The 12,491-nt window shown below is 35.2% G+C and overlaps 1 protein-coding gene across 1 annotated transcript in view; it reads left to right on the top strand.

The window, feature by feature from the left end:
• LOC108594252 overlaps nt 1-12,491 on the top strand; it is a 39,999-nt gene that overhangs the window by 21,966 nt on the left and 5,542 nt on the right. The window contains exon 3 of the mRNA XM_017979372.1: nt 963-991. The gene's annotated coding sequence lies outside the window, so the exon portion shown is untranslated. The remainder of the gene's footprint in view (nt 1-962; nt 992-12,491) is intronic.

Here is a 12,491-nt window from a genome sequence, read left to right as displayed (position 1 = left end):
TTGATCAGTAGAAAACATAATTTCAATTAAAATAAAAATTTGTTTCTTCAAAATTTTATTTCTTTATAAATTAAAAAGTATTTTTGGCCTGTCTTGAAATATTTTTCGTATATTATTTAAAAAGGCTTTTGATGAAATCAATTTAAACTGATGCTGCGAACATTTAAGCTATAAAATAAAGTTGCTACTGTTGTTTAGCAGAATTTCGCATAGTTTAGTTACTATGAATATCAAATCAACGCAGCTTAATAAGCATTCTACCCAAAAACTTGCCAAGCAATAAGTTTTCTTAAATAAACTCATAAACTGCTGCAATGCTCGCGGCTTTTGCTATTTCATGGCCATAGCTTTGGCTTGGCCAAAGTATTTTAATAATACAGCTTTGCTTGCTGCTGCTCCTGTAGCAAATATTTAAACTAAATGTAATGTCACGAAAACTATTTTGGCTCAAACACAAGCTGCTTGGCCTGGCTGGCGAGCTATGCAAAAGTTTTCGTTTTAAGCAAATTCTAAGCATTGCTGGCAGCTGCGCAGCTAAATGAGTAAGTGATGAATGTCCTTGTAAGTCACACTCAATGTCTAGGCTTTTAAATTATGAAATGTGCAATTTAAACAATTTAAATTTAAAGCGCAAGTATTTGCTGTATTGGTATTTGGCCTGGCAAATATTCAATGGATACATTGGAATTGCTGCATCTTGTTGCTGTCATTTCAGTCTAATGTCTTTGTTCCAATTTCCTTTTTCGTGTTCATTGTCTGGGCTGGTTGTCAGCCCCAATGCCGTCAGTCAGTTTGTTTCTTCTTTTTTTTTTTTTGCTTGCTTACGAGACAGTCGTTGTCCTTGTTGTGCAGTGTGTCCTTGTCAGCAGCTTTCAAGTCTGCTTAATGTTTTGTGCGCTTATTGAACAGCATAGCTAAACATATATAACTAATATGGCAAACATTTTTACATATATTTGCAGCTAATCTGGCACGATATTCATATAAAAAGGTAAGCTAAATAATTTTTATACGATGAGCAAATTTAATTTGCATAATTAGCGCTTGCTTTGAAGACTTTGTCAGCAAATTATTAAAAAAAATAATAAATCAAATTATAATAAAATAATTCAAGGGAATTCGAGTGCTGCAAGTTCAAACATCGAGCTAAGCAGCTTATGCCATTTGCTTGGTTCCAATAATCTCAGCATGTTGCCAGTTCCAAGTAGCTGCAATTAAAATCATTTAATTGCTTATTAATGCGCTGCAGACCAAAAAAAAAAAAATGAAATTAATTTGTTGCTATTTTAAATTTGGCGCAGACAATTTAACATGACGCTGAGGCTGATAAAAATAAATACTTAATATGCGTGGCAGCAACATTTGGGGTGTGCGCTCGCGCTCTTTGATTTATGCGCGCAACACTTGTATCTGCTGCATGGGGCATGTTGCCGCTGTTGCTGCTGCATTGATGCGCGGCAGCCAATTTAATTGCTGTTGGATTTTCACACTAAGCTCTTGTTTCCTGCAAACACACAACACACACACACACACACACACACACGCATATAAATAAAACACACAGATGAGTGTCACGTCATGTGGCGTGATGATTAATGAGACAATTTTTATGGCTGCCAAACTGTGGGGTAAATAAGAAAATTCTGTTAAAAATATAACACAGCATAAAAATAAATTTTTATTAATTGCTATAAGCAGCTAGACTTAAATTGTTTGCAGTGCTTACTGCTAAGAATGAAAATATTTTGTATAGTAGTGAAAAATTGTAGTGAAAAAATAGTAGTGAAAATAACTGATGAGTAAATTCTCGTTTAATTCAAATTAATAGTTTAAGTATATATTTATTATTATTTGTAATTAAATTTAAATTATAAAGGAGGTTGTTATGGAATTATTTTGTATGGTAGTGAATAAAATAGTAGTGAAAAGAAATGATGAGTAATTTTTTGTTTAATTCATTATTTTTATTTGGAAACTATTTATTTATTTATTATTATTTTTAAACTAATTTAAATTATAATGAGGCTTGTTATGGAATTTATTATGTATAGTAATAAAAAAATTGTAGAAAAAATTGTAGTGAAAAGATTTGTTTAGTAAATTAATCTAGATATATAATTCAAAATTATAGTCTAAGAATGTATTTATTATTGTTTTTTATTTAGTTTAAATTTTAATGAAGAAAAAAAGTAGGAAAAAAAATAGTGAAAAGATTTGATTAGAGAGTACTTGAGAGTAAATTATTCTATTTATTTATTATTTATAATTTGAGTTTAAATTAAATTCGTTTTTTAATTAACTAATTTTTGCAGAATTGACCACAGTGTCTACTTTTTACAGCGGCATACAGTGGGGAAAAATTCTGTTAAAAATGTGACAGCATAAAAATAATTGCCACAAGTTTCTAATTTTAAATTCTTAGAATTTATGCAATGATTTAAGCTTTGTGCACCACTGTGCCTGCTAGAATCTTAGCATAGAGGGACTTGAGCATAAAAACATGTGGCAAGCTACATAAATAATATGCTACGTTATGAAAAATGCAGCACACACAAATATTGGGGTTAACTTGAATGGGGCGGAGGCTGAGGCGGAGGCGGAGGATTCGCTGTTGTTGTGGCAATCATTATAGAGCTGAGCGATAAGCGACGTTGCGTTGCGACGATTGCAATATGATGTGCCACACAATGTACACACACACACACACACACACGCACATACATGTGTATGTTGCAACTGACAAGCACGCGAATTGATGTGCCACTTGGGTGAAATGTTGTTGACTTTGAGAGATTTATGTGCGCAATGCTGACAGCTGCCAAAAATTAGCTGCAGACCTGCATCTTAAGTGAAGCTAGAGAGAGAGAGACAGGAAGAGTGAGTGAGTGAGTGAGCGCAAGTCCATGCGGCATAATTAGCATTGGTTGTAAACTTTTGTTCTTCATACCAAAAACACAAGCTTAGCTCACATTAGCTGCGTCCATTGTTGTGGCTGTTGCATGCATAAACTAAAACTCAAAATCCCCAAATGTCAGTGGCTGAGGCAACAAAAACAGTTCAGCAGCCAAGGCAGTAAACAGCTGCAGCACTGGGACGTTAGCTAAAGCAGCTGCCACAAGCTCTAGCCGTTCATGTTGCAGCTGCAACAATGCTCATCGCTCATTATTCAAATGTGTGTGTGTGTGTTGGACCCTTGCCATGTTTATATTTATGCAATGCAAAAAAAAAAACATGAAACTTAGACGAATTTGAATTTGTTTTTATATGAAGAGCAAGCAAAGCTCTGCTTAGCTTAAAAATAATATACAAGCTAAAGTTATTAATGCGTATTATTTATGAGCTATATTTGTTTTATAAACATTGACAATATTAATATTATTTTTAATATAAGCATTGGAATCAAGTTTGTGTTAAATAAATTAAATCTACTATATATACTATAAATTTTGGCGTTAATATACAAATATAATTTTTATATGTCAATTAAATATGTAAAAATATTGTTTGCATATATTTACTAAATTTATTTACTATAAAAATACCAATGAAATAATTTAGATGAATTTGAATTTGGTTTTTATATGAAGAGCAGAAAAAGCTTAAAAATAATACTGAATATTATTATATAGCAAGCCAAACGTATTCATTATAAATATATGGAGCTATATTTATATGAAAATCAATAAGCATTGAAATTAGAAAGATTTTTTCTACTCAATCAATTTTGGCATAAATATACAAAAATAATTTTTATAAAATATTATTTGCATATTTTTACTACATTTTCTAAAAAAAATTCGCTTTTTCTGCCTATACTTGCTAAATGTATATTTATACCTACGATTTAACTGTTAATTTGATTTAACCATGCAACACATACAAATTTGCTTTATTTTTCGCATGAGATTGAATTGCAGCCCCAGCTTTGTTCTTTGCTGTGTCAAGAGGCGACTCTCCCCGTAGACATTGCATGCGTTGCCTTTGATCTCTTCGCTTTTGAATGGCAGCAAAATAAAAGAAACGAATTCGAAATTATGTTCAGCCCATTGTAAGCGTAATGTGTTCACAAGTCACCAAGGGGCGCCAAAAGCAATTTAAGCACCGAACACACTGGGCCACGTCCCTTTGGACAGCAGCAAGTCAAAAGCAATATGCAGAAAAATAAAAAACGCGGCGCGCCCAAAGTCAAAGCGTTTGATCTGCCCCAAGGGCGATTGTCGCGCATGTTTGCCAAGCTGCAACCCGTTTACTAATTAGCCAACACACTGACAACGCACACTGGGCATGAATTGAATGCACATGCGTTTAATTAGTCAAACAATGAGAGCGCTGGGGCTAGAATTTATAGAGTAGCTGATCTAAATGAATTTTGGTTAATAGCTAATAAATTAATGATATATAAAAAAGCGCTAAACTTCTTTACATCGCTCAAAGCTGCCAAACATATTTGTTATAGAAGAAAAGACTTAAGCTGGTAGTAACTAAAGTTGAATGAAATTAAATTTAAGTCGTCTAGAGTTTTTATTCCTAATTCATGCTGAAAGCCATTTTTACTTATTCTAAATTAAGCTATTAGTAAGCTAACTGTGGTCTACTTTAATTTAATTTAATAAGTAATAATATTCATTAAGTATGAAAGTTAACTGCCAACTTGATACAACTTCAATTCAAATCGCTGTATTCAGCGCTTGGTTAAACGAGCAACTAAATATTCTAGCGCCGATCTCAAGCCCATTGACTTACTTAAATATTATTCTTCAGTTAGCACTCAGCTAGAATTTCAATAATTACATTATACGTATGTTTAGAATTTACATAAATTTATTCAATGCAATTAGTTGCTGCATTTAATTTTTAAATTTTAATTGTGTGCAACATTACAACTTTAGCTTAACTATTCAATTAAATGCTTGGCTCATTGTTGTTTATATTTTATTTCTTTTGCTTAGATTCCAATCCTTACTAGCTACAATAGCTTTTCATATATTCTTTAGTTAGCACTAAGCTAGAATTTCAATAATTTTAATTGAATTTATATGAGTTAGTGCATATTTATTTAATGTAATTAGTTGCTGCATTTAAACTAACAGTTTAACTTAAGCTCGATTCACTGCTTGGCTCATTGTTGATTTAACTAGCGCACAAATTTTAATATTTCATTGTTATTACTTAAATTTTAATCCTTGCTTTTCATATATGAAAGTTGGTACTACAATTTTATTTCAATGCTATTTTGTTGCTTTTTAGCTACTTCCTATAAAAGTTGCCCAAATATTAAAGTTGGTTTACATATTTTATGTTCGTTTTTTTTTGTTGAACATTCGCTTTAGCGCTGTTAGCTTGTTTACATGGCTGCTGCCAGAGCGAGTTTCATTTTGCGGTCCTTGCTCTAATTGCGTCCTGGCTATATATCAAGCACACACATACACATACCTTTGTGTGTAAGCTATGTGCAGAAGTACTTAGCTAGAGGTATCTTTAGGCGAAAGCTTTGGAGCAGCCGTTTTGACATTTGCTTACGCGTTAAAGCTGACAGCTAAAATGGATTTGTTACGGCAATGGAACAAGCAAAAACACGAGAGAGCGGAAGGAGGCAGAGGCGACTGACACATGAGTAGATAACACCTCCTGCTGTTAGTACCAAATCCTTGTGGCGAGCGCTTTAATTCGCTGCACTTTAATAAATGTCTAGCTGGAGTTTTATAAAAATACAACAGACTTGAGTATCAAAGCCACGCTGAGTGTCTCAAGCTGTGCGTGTGTGTGTGTGAGATAATTGAAAATTCTATTTCAAGTTGCATTAGCTTAGCTTAGCAGCTCGTTATTATGCTTTTGCTCGAATGCTGCTGCGCACATGCGTCAAGAGCCAATGGCAATTGCAATTGCAACTTGCAAATGGAAATTACAGTCCAGGCCATGAATGATTGAATTCCCATTGAGGGCAAATCGGCAGAAAATTGCCTTTTTGAGCTAAAGGCGAAAATGAAATTTCTAATGCGAGAGCGCGCCAGCTGCCAATGCAAGTGACAAGGACACTCAACTAATTAACAAAGGCTAAATAATTTATCATGCAAACAGCCAATGAAGAGAGAGAGAGAAGCCCACTTAATTGCTTTAACGACAAGTTCAAATTAAAAGCACTTTAAATGCTAAGCAGCTGCTCTGCACTGGACTTAAAGACACATTAGAGGCTAAGCGTACTTCAAAAACGCTGCACGACGCGACTTTGACTCGAATCCAACTGAATTAATTAGTTAAACAATCCATCCATCAGTGGCCCAAATTGAGTTAGCAACAAAAGGCCAAAAGTCTTGCGCCAAAGGTAAAAGGAAAAACAACAATGGCGGATGTAGAAAAATAGAATTCACTACTGCAAGTGGCAGGCACCAAAAAATAAAAAATGCCAAGAGCTAGCGCAATTTATGCTACAACTTTCTTTTCTTTTTTAGCGTTTGAAAAAAAGTGAAAATATTGACATAGGCAAAAGTTTGACAACAACGAGCATGTTTTGTATAAAAGCTGAACAGGCAGCTGCACTTTAAAGAATTGAGGCAAAATGCTAAGCTGTTGAAATTGCTAGAGGAACTGGAAAGCGCCACTTAATTTGCTATATTCAATACAGTTTGGCTAACTGCTGAACAATTGTTAATTTCATTGCTTATTAGTTAGCAAACATTGCTAAAATTTATATAAAAATGTCAAGCAAATTCAACAACAATTAGCAGTCTGAAGCAAACAGCTGAAATTTCCATTGTAGGCTTAAGCTTAGCTAAGTTTCAAACCAAATGTTGTTGAATTCAATTAAATCAACAACAAATTGCACAATTGCTGTTTTTTAAGAAAATAGGCGCTTAATTATTTAAGCAGATTTTGTTTGGCAACAGTTATTGCTGCTTTTAATCAATAAAGTTCGTTTTCTGAGCAAATGCAGCAACTTGCTCTTAAGTCTGCAGCGAGTGTTTGCTGTAATAGTAAAAAAACTGTTGTTGTTGTTGCTTTTTGAGCGTATTAATTTGCAATGCTGTCAATAGCGCTTGTAATATTCATTTTCCAGCCAACTTGCTTTGTAAACTAACATTTGTTAAACGATTTTACAGGTAAAAGCGTAACTCAAGCAGCTTTTGCTAACAATCAAGGGCAATCAAGAATGCAAAAGTGCTGCAGACATAGTGCAATTAAATTTTAATGCGCTACTCATGGCAGATCAGCAGTCAGCAATGCAGTTGTGTGTGTGTGTGTGTGTGTGTGTGTAGCAAATGTACGAATGCCTGTGGGGGTGCTAATTGCGCTCATTCACACGCCAAGCGGCGGCAACAAAGGACAACAACAAATAGAAGAAGCAGCAGCAGCAGCAGCAGCATAACAACAACAACAACTAGTGCTCAAAAGTAGCAAAAGCAGTCGCCTTGACGTCACGGAAACGGAAGCGTTAGTTGCAAGGATATGTTGCACTAGAGCACAATGGCCCCCACCCTCCCCTACCCCCATACATTCAACGCCATTCACAATTCAGTGTCCCATTCCCTTGACGTTGGCAGCAATTATGTGTCATTGAAGTTTCATTGTCAGTGCTACAGATTGCAGTTGAAGCTTGTCCGGATCCATCGGCAGCTCTCCGGTTCGTTGTTCGTCCGTTTCCGCGGTAATTGTTATGCCAAATTTTTTCTGTCTGTGCTGCCAAATTATGAAAATCAAATAAAAGCCGCATATAAAAAAATTTTCAAGCCTTCAACTCATAAATGCGGTCAAATTTGCAGCGTTAAATGTTAACAGTCGATTTTGCAACTCGAACACACACACACACACACACATAAAAATAGCAGCTCCTTGCTCCTTTTTTTTCTTATCGCTACGCGGCTTAGACTTACGAGCTTGGGGCGCAAATTGACAATTTCTTTCGAAATTGCACAAATACTTACGGGCTCGTTGCCAGGGCTGGGCTGCTGTGTGCTACATTTTTTTATGGCAAATTACGCAGTCATAGTCATATGCTATGCATAAGTGTGTGTGTGTGTGTGTGTGTGTGTGTGTAATAAAAACGTTTGGCAGGCTGCATTACCAGAGGGTTTTATGATTGGTTTTCCAGTCAGCACAGCAATAAAAAAAAGGGGCAGCCAAAAAAAATAGCACAAAATAAATAAAATATAAACTGTGCGTTATGTTTATGCGCCAAAGAAAATAATATGCATATATCCTAGCTCAGCCATCAGCCAACATCAGCATCGGCATCTTGCGTATAATTAAACAACAGACGGCGGCAATAAAAAATGAAAACACATTTTAGCCTTAAGGCTTACAATAAGTTTAAACAAATTTAAGGCGCTTAGTAAGAAATCCATAAATTTAAAGCTGGCTACATATATTGATAGAATACAAATTTGCAGCTCATAAATTTTTATTATGCAACAAAATAAAATATAAATGGCTGTACTTAAATTTATTTAGGTTTTATAATTTTCAAAGCATTTTTCTTTTATTCTTCCATGCAGTGAAGTCAAATTTAAGCCTAGAATAAATATTAAATACAATTTATATAAAGCTATACATTTTTTTTTTTTAAATTTATAAAAGCATTAACTTGCTTTACGCTACTTAAATTTTGGTTTATAATTTCTAACGCATTTTTTTCTAATACTTTACTCAAGTTTAATGGCAGCGGTGTTAGAAATATGAACACACTTGCTTAACTAAATAAAATATGGCGCACAGCTTTAAGCACTTGGCTGTAACTTTTTTAAAGCAATTAAAAAGTTTTCGCAATGTCATGATTTTGTGCTAAAGCGACAACAAAAAAAAAAAATGAAAGAGAAGCTGCGCACACCTTGAGCTCAAAAAGAAAGTAAATGATAAAAATAAAGGAAGAGCAGCTGCTGGACAAGTGAATGCATTAGACACTCACACACACATGCATACTTGAGAGCTTGTAATAAGCATAAGCGCCGCCAAGTATGCTTAATTTTGTGCAACTTTAGTGCCTTTAAGTATGCAACAAGAAAATAAAGAAACGCAGCTGGACGTAGTGAAAAGTTTTTTCGCTTTAAGTGGCGGCGCATACTCTAACAACTTAAGCTCACACACACACTAATACAGATACACACGCATGCGTTTATGTACATCAAATAAGCGACGAGCTGAAAGCAAGTTAAAAGTGCTTTTCGTATAGAGAGAGAGAGAGAGAGAGCGAGTGGCAAACAAAATGGCAGCTCGTCGTTTATTTGCGTTTATAATGTGTGAGCTATTAAAATTTTTACAGGCTTCGCTTTGGCTCTGTGTGTGCGTGTGTGTGTCTGGAATTAAAAATGTACTTTGGCTGCTTTTTCTTTGGCGCACAGCATAAAACGAAAATTAGTTGATTTCATTTTAGGCAAAGCCGTCGCCAGCGAACGCCGCGCGCGACTCTTAAAGCTTTTAGCAGCTGCTGCTGCCAAGCGTCTCATTCTGTGAGTGAGTGAGAAACACTCGCCCGTTCGTCGTGTTTGCACTTTGCTCAAATGTCTGCGTCGCGTCGCATTCAAATTCAAATTCATATTTGCGTGTATGTGTATGAGGCGGAGCGGGGGGTGTGGCGGGCTCTGTGTGGCAAGTGAAATTAACATAAAATGTACGCGAGACGTGGCATTTTTATTTGCATTTTAACAGCGCCATTTTGTGTGTGTGTGTGTGTGTGTGTGTGTGCAATGCGCTTTTAATGCTCTAACCAATTTACAAAGCAATACTTTCAACTTTAGGCAGTGAAAACGGCGCAGCAATTGAATATATTCTTATATTATAAATAAAATCAAAAGAAAATGAATATACAAGTATTGAAAATATTTTGGGAAACTTTTTTTACACTGCTTTAAACTTTTGCAGTCAAAAGAATTCAACAATTGTTAGAATTAGAATAAAACAATTAAAGCCAAGTATTTTTAAAGTTTATATATATTTAATTGAAAATATTTTGTGAAACTTGAGTATAAAATTATTTGTTACATGTTATATTTTTATAATTTTTTTACATTGATTTAAATGCATTGCAGTCAAAAGAATTCAACAATTGGAATATGTGCGTTAAAATCTAAGACAATTAATAGCTAAGGATTTTTAAAGTTTATATATATTGAAAATATTTTATAAAAATTTAGCGCTAAAAAGTTATTTATATTATGTTTGAGGCTCAAAACAGTTAAACACTTAAATATATTAAATCATGTTGTTTATAAAGGCAGCCATAATTGTTAACAAAGCATTAAAAATAATTTATATAACTATTAAATTATAGCATATTTTATTTTATAATTTTTCTTCAGGCTTTGGCAATATGTTGGCTTAAAATCTAAGAAAATAAATAGCTAAATATAAAAAATATTTTAATTTATTTTGCTATCAACAAATTTGTTTATACATTTTTTATTTAGTTAGCGCATTCATAAGTTGCTCACATAAAATCTAAGAAAATTAATAGCTAAATATTAAAAACATTTAATGCAAGTGCAACATTCATTTATTTCGCTTTCAACAAATTGTTTTTAGTTAGCGCATTCATAAGTCGCTCACATGTTGCCGCCTGCTTTTAATTTTTGCCATTTTTTTGTTGCTCTTCATTTTTTTTGGTGGCTGTTGGCTTAAATCTTTATTTGGCCATTTTGTTTGGCTGCTTTATGCTCAGATTTTGCTGCAGCTTATTTTTTATGCATACTCACATTTTATTTTGCCATTGCATGCGTAATTTTATTTACCATTGTGCCAGGCCCCAGCCCCTGCCCCAGCCGCAGCTCCCCTTGCTGCTGCCTTTGTTGCAGTTGCAGGTAGTACAAGTTTTATGGCCAATGCAGCGTTTTTTTTTTTTTTTTCATAGCGAATAAAAATATGAGCAAAAAATAAAGAGCAGGGCACTCGGTTGCGGTTGTTGCTGCTGCCACAGTGGCTGCACCTGCGGCTGCCTCTGTGTGTGTGTGTGATGTGTGAGGGGTTTGCAGCAGCTTTTTTTAGTTGTTTTCGCTGTTTGTCACGCCACCTTGGACACCGCGCTTGGGGTGCATAACCTGCCAAATTGAGTGCTCTTTGCACCGAAAAGTGGGCGTGGCGCCAGCGCGTCGCTTAAGTTGTCATGTACATTTTAATTTTCGCATGTTATGACTTGTTTGCAACGCTTTTGGCCTTAAAGTAGTTTTTGGCTTGCTGCCAAAACGCGTTTGCGGTTGTCTCAAGTTTTAACTCATTGCCCAAAATTTGCAGCCGAGCTCGTGCCGCAGCTGCTGATAAGTTTTTAATTACATTTAAGCGTATTATCAGGCACTTAAGGCGTTGCCAAGGCCAACGCCAACGCCGAGTCTCGAGTAATCTATAAAAAGCCGCAGCAGTCGCGGCGGCGGTGGCTGTAAAAAATAAATTAGTTCAGCTCAAAGCGTTGGCAACGGCGGCATTACGCATACGCCACGTTGGACTATTAAAATGTTGTCAATGGAAAACAATTGTGTGCCAATTTGTGTGTGTGTGTGTCTATTTCAAATTGAAATTATGCGACATGAGCCAAACGACGTGCGAATAGCGAGCGCGTGTGCAAATGAAATAAATGCGAATCTCAACGTTAAAGTTAAGCAGGCAATTCAACTAACATTTGCTGCTGCTACAGTGAAATCATTTTGCACGTTCTGCTCTCTCGACGTTCAATTTTCAGTGACAAATGAAATTGTCAAAAGTTTAAGCAAAGTCTGAAGCAAATGAAAAATGTCTCATATGCCTGCGTCTGCATAAATTAAGTTTGCAATTTATTTGAGCAAATGACAAAATGTTGCCTCTCGACAACGAAATTGAAAATTGCAGCAGCACAAAGCGTTTGACAAATTGCAATTCGAATTTATGCAAAACTCGAACTCGAAGTAATTAAACGATAAAACAACAAATATTAACAATATAGTTATAGTTATACGACTGCGTTCGTTTCTTTTGCCAGTTTATTAAAGTTTGACAAATTGATGGCGCTGCATTAGCTCAAGAGTTAATAATTGATAGGGCAAATAGTCAGAGACACTGCGTTTCGAATAAAAGTCAAATTAATTATACAGCTCATGAATTTTTCACACACACACACACAGACCAAGGCAATCTCAGCTACAATTACCAACAACATTTGGCTAAAAGCCCAAAGGCAGCTGTGCTACGCAGCCAGACAAGGCACTGATTTATGACTGGTTATTAATAATGTCCTAAAATACACTACAGGTAAAATTTCGTGCATAAAGCCAAAGCAAAGGCAAAGGCAAAGTCTAAGCAAATCAAGTCAATTTGTTTGCTGATGGCCATGGCCAAGTATCCATTACGCATTTGCATTAGGCGTTAGCTTCAGTCTATCAGTCCCATCAGTACAGCAGTTTGTCAGTCAGTCAGTCAGTCAGTCAGTTCGCCTTCAGCTTGTGGGCTGAGCTAATGAAGCGTCAGCGTCTCTCTCGTTTGTCTCGTATAACGAGCCGCATCCTTGGACGACCTTGTTTTTCAACTAATTTCATTGT

Source organism: Drosophila busckii, chromosome 2L (genome assembly GCF_011750605.1).
Source record: "Drosophila busckii strain San Diego stock center, stock number 13000-0081.31 chromosome 2L, ASM1175060v1, whole genome shotgun sequence".
Taxonomy (NCBI): Eukaryota; Metazoa; Arthropoda; class Insecta; order Diptera; family Drosophilidae; genus Drosophila; species Drosophila busckii.
The sequence above is the reverse complement of the archived record's forward strand: the minus strand, read 5'-3'. Positions and strand labels throughout refer to the sequence as shown.